Raw genomic sequence first — 4,334 nt, 5'->3', positions numbered from 1 at the left:
TCTTTAATGTTTAGTCTGCAATTAATACTTATGAGAGATACTTATTTTAGCATGACTTAGTACTTTTAGATTATTATATTTTTATTATAACTTATTAATTAAAACAACAACAATAACAACCTTGTGAGGAGGGTAATGTATACGCAGACCTTACCTCTATCTTGTGAGGATAGAGAGGTTATTTTCAATAGACCCTCGACTGAGGAAAGCATGAGTACCACATTAATGAAAAATATAGACAAGAAGGGACAGTACCAAAAAGTCATATAAAAGCAGAATAAAAATAACAAGATAGTAAGGTGATCAACAATGAAAGAAAACAACGGTTAGTCATAAAAGCCTATTACCAATAGAAAGAGAGACTCCGTGCCAATACTAATGTTATGAACACTCTAGACTACCTACTCTACTACCCTAATCATAGACCTCCATACCTTCATATCATGGGTCATGTCCTCGGTCAGCTGAAGTTGCGCCATATCTTTCCTAATCACCTCTCCCCACCTCTTCTTTGGCATACCTCTACCTCTCTGTAGGCCCTCCAATGTCAACCTCTCATACCTCCTCACCGGGGCGTCTGTGCTCCTCCTCCTAACATGACCAAACCACCTAAGCCGCGCTTCCCGCATCTTGTCCTCAATAAGGGCCACACCCACCTTGTCGTTAATAACCTCATTTCTGATCCTATCTATCCTGGTATTCCCGCATATCCATCTCAATATCCTCATATTTGCTACCTTCATCTTCTGGACATAAAAATCTTGAATGGCCAACACTCAGCCCCATAAAACATCGTTGGCCTGACCACCACTCTGTAGAACTTACCTTTAAGTTTTGGTGGCACCTTCTTATCACACAAAACACCGGAAGCGAGTCTCCATTTCATCCATACCACCCTAATACAACGTGTGACATCTTCATCAATCTCCCCATCCCCCTGAATAATAGACTCAAGGTACTTAAAAATTCCTCTCCTAGGGATGACCTGTGAGTCCAGCCTCACCCCCCTTCCCCTCCTTGAGTCTCGCCACTGAACTTACACTCCAAGTATTCTCTCTTGGTCCTGCTCAACTTGAAACCTTTAGGCTCGAGGGTATGCCTCCATACCTCTAATTTTTCATTCACACCGTCTCACGTCTCGTCAATCAATACAATATCATCTGCAAATAGCATGCATCACGTAACCTCCCCTTGGATGTGGCGCGTCAGTACGTCCATCGCCAGAGCAAACAAAAACGGGCTGAGTGCCGACCCCTTATGCAACCCCATCATAACAAGAAAATGGTTTGAGTCCCCATCCACCGTACTCACTCGAGTCTTTGCTCCATCATACATGTCCTTAATCAACCTAACATAGGCAACAGGTACACCTCAAGCCTCCAAACATCTCCACAAAACCTCACTCGAAACTTTATCGTATGCCTTTTCTAAGTCGATGAACACCATATACAAGTCCTTCTTTCGCTCCCTATACTGCTCCATCAATCTCCTAACAAGGCAGATGGCTTCCGTAGTCTAGCGCCCCGGTATAAACCCTTTTCAGAATGAAGGCCTTCATGATATCTTCTATGCCAGACTTAATGGGCTGTTGAGGCTGAAATAGCTGCCTCTATTGATTTTGGAATGTTGGAGCTCCTTGTCCCTGGGGTCTAGAGTTATTTTGTTGCCATGCATTCGCGGTACCCCCATGTGAACTCCATGAAAAATCACTGTGCCTCTGACCCATTGCATTAAAATTGTAGTTTCCCACAACATTCACTTCCTTAGTTGAGGCTTGACACTCATGAGAAGGGTGTCCTCTTCCACATATATCACAAGCGGCGAGAGGCTCACTTTGTATCTATGCTAAGGTCAACTTCCTTATCCCTTTGTCCATAGCATCAAGTTGTACCTGTACAGATGTGTTAGCATCAACCTGGTGAACACCGGTTGATCTTCTTCTTTTAGCACTCTCAGAAGGCCACTGATTTGCATCTTCAGATAACTCATCAAGAATTGTGACTATCTCCTCTAGATTCTTCTTCATCAAAGGGCCTCCAACTGCATTGCTCAATGTTCTACATAAGGACGGTGTCAATCCATCCCAAAAGTTGTGGAGCTGCATCCAGAGTTCAATTCTACTGTGTTGACACTTTCTAACAATCTCCTTAAACCTCTCTCAAGCTTCAAAAACAGTTTCATTCTCCTTCTGGCAGATGTTATGGATTTCTCTTCTAAACTTGCTCGTTTTAGCTGAGGAGAAATATTTATCAAGAAATTGTCTGGTCATCTCCTCACATGTACTAATCGATCCCGTGGGTAAGCTTCGAAGCCACTGCTTTGCATCATCTTTGAGTGTAAAGGGGAATTCCCTTAAGTAAGCTGCATCTTGTGACACGCCATTGTATTGAAAGGTGTTTATAATCTCCTCGAAGTCCATTAGATGTGTGTTTGGATATTCGTTTGGCTTCCCTCTGAAGACACAACAATTCTGAAGGGTTTGAAGCATCCCTTGCTTTAACTCGAAATTGTTTGCTGCAATTGGAGGTGGTCTAATACTTGATAAACCTTGATTGTAGACCGGTCTACCATAATATCTAAGTGGTCTCCCAGGCAAGGTTTGATATTTATTAAGTCAGAGACCCCTCTCTTCTTCATAGATGCTATGTGCTTCTCTAATAGTTGCTTCATCAGCATCTCATGTAGCTTCTTCTTATCGTTGGACTGCTTCTCTCGCAGCCAAATCCACATTATCTTCACCGTTTCCAGCCATAAGTTATTTGGTTGAGGATTGACCAACCTTTTTTGTTTTCTTGGTGAGATTTCCTTCCTTCTTTAGTTGTCGCATTTATTTTTCAACTTCTGGCTCGTATGGTAGCACTTCCTTCGCAAAAGTGCTAGTCATGCACCACTCGGAATCTGTAACCTGCGCACAGTCAAAGAAAACCAACCGTAAAAAGAGAACAATAAAATAAAAATAAAAGAAAACTTCCTGAATTAGCACTACAAACTATTTCAAACACTATTGATTGCCAATCCCCAGCAGCGCTAAACACACACTAAAATTGTGCTCTGTAGTCGAAGATAGTATAGTATAATATCGTATCCACAAGGATTCGAGTTAAATAGTATTTTTGTAGATTCTAGCTTGATTCCTATCCAGGAGAATCAACAATTGAGATTTTATGATTAATAACAAAAATTAACTAAGAATCTAAAGCTATTAACTAATGACTATCGCAACAAAGGTAAGCAAAAAATTTATTAGTGGGATAAAATAGGGGTTGATAGGATAGGTGTAAGATAATTGTTTGGGATCTAACTCTAGATAATTCACTTCAAATGTTTAAGTGAGTATCTCAAATTAACTCAATTATTAATTCAAACGTTTAGCACAAACTACTCTCTCGATTAAGTGTCAACCTCACAAGATGAACCAATTTAAGCACGTGAAGATATGCAAGAATACGTAGTAGATTGATCTTTAGGAGAACCTCTCTCGATTATTCTCCTAACTAGGTTTAATCAATGATTCAACTAGCCTCTTTTGATTACTTAGAAGAATCTATGAACTCAACCAACAATATAATGCAAAGATATCACAAAACATGCCCCTCTTTACATGAATAATTGAATATAGATGCAACAATTAAATCATCCAAAAATGCTTTAATACATAAAACTAGAGTTATAATCCATAAACAATCATTAATACACCAAATCCATCAAACCCTAAAAGGAACTACTCTATAGATATGGAGCAATTCATCACAAATAAAATTAAAGTATAGAAAAACATAAATTCGATCCAAACTCGGGTCTTGAGTGAGGAAGGAATGATGAAATCCTTGTGTGTTTTCTCCTCCCACTCTTCCTTGGCCTCCTTAGGTCTAATATGTGTCAAAAGTTTAGAAAATAATATTTTCCATGTATTTATATCAAGTAGGGTCGGGCCTAGACGAGATCACATTTTCCTAGACGAAATAGGATATTTACTCTGTTAAAAATACAAAGGCGCGCCGTATGGGGCGACATTCCAAGCGGGGCATTAGTGGGGAAATCAAGAGAGTTGATTTCTGATAGACAACAGGAAAATGGGCAGCCGCGGCGCCCCATGCGCCGCCCCACGCGTCGCGGTAATGGGGTTTCTCAGAGTACGGATTTTTCTTGCGTTTTGACGTCCAGACTTGGTCCTCGACCCCCGAATATGATCCCGGCTTAATTCCTTGGGCCTTTACTCCAAATCACTCAAATTCATTCCATAAAGTCTACATAGCTCAGAATCACTCCTACAAGGCATAAAACACACAATAAGTATAAAATACTATCAATTAAAGCTCAAACACAAGTAAAGT

At 40.3% G+C, this 4,334-nt stretch overlaps 1 non-coding gene across 1 annotated transcript; it reads left to right on the top strand.

Annotated features, from left to right (window-relative positions):
• Nucleotides 1-2,114: 2,114 nt before the first annotated feature.
• On the top strand, nt 2,115-2,221 carry LOC142169320 (small nucleolar RNA R71). The gene has a single exon (XR_012699028.1). It is a non-coding gene; the product is annotated as a small nucleolar RNA R71 (small nucleolar RNA).
• Nucleotides 2,222-4,334: the final 2,113 nt, after the last annotated feature.

The sequence above is a fragment of the Nicotiana tabacum genome, chromosome 14, assembly GCF_000715075.1.
Source record: "Nicotiana tabacum cultivar K326 chromosome 14, ASM71507v2, whole genome shotgun sequence".
Lineage (NCBI taxonomy): Eukaryota > Viridiplantae > Streptophyta > Magnoliopsida > Solanales > Solanaceae > Nicotiana > Nicotiana tabacum.
This window is presented reverse-complemented; position numbering and strand designations above follow the sequence as displayed.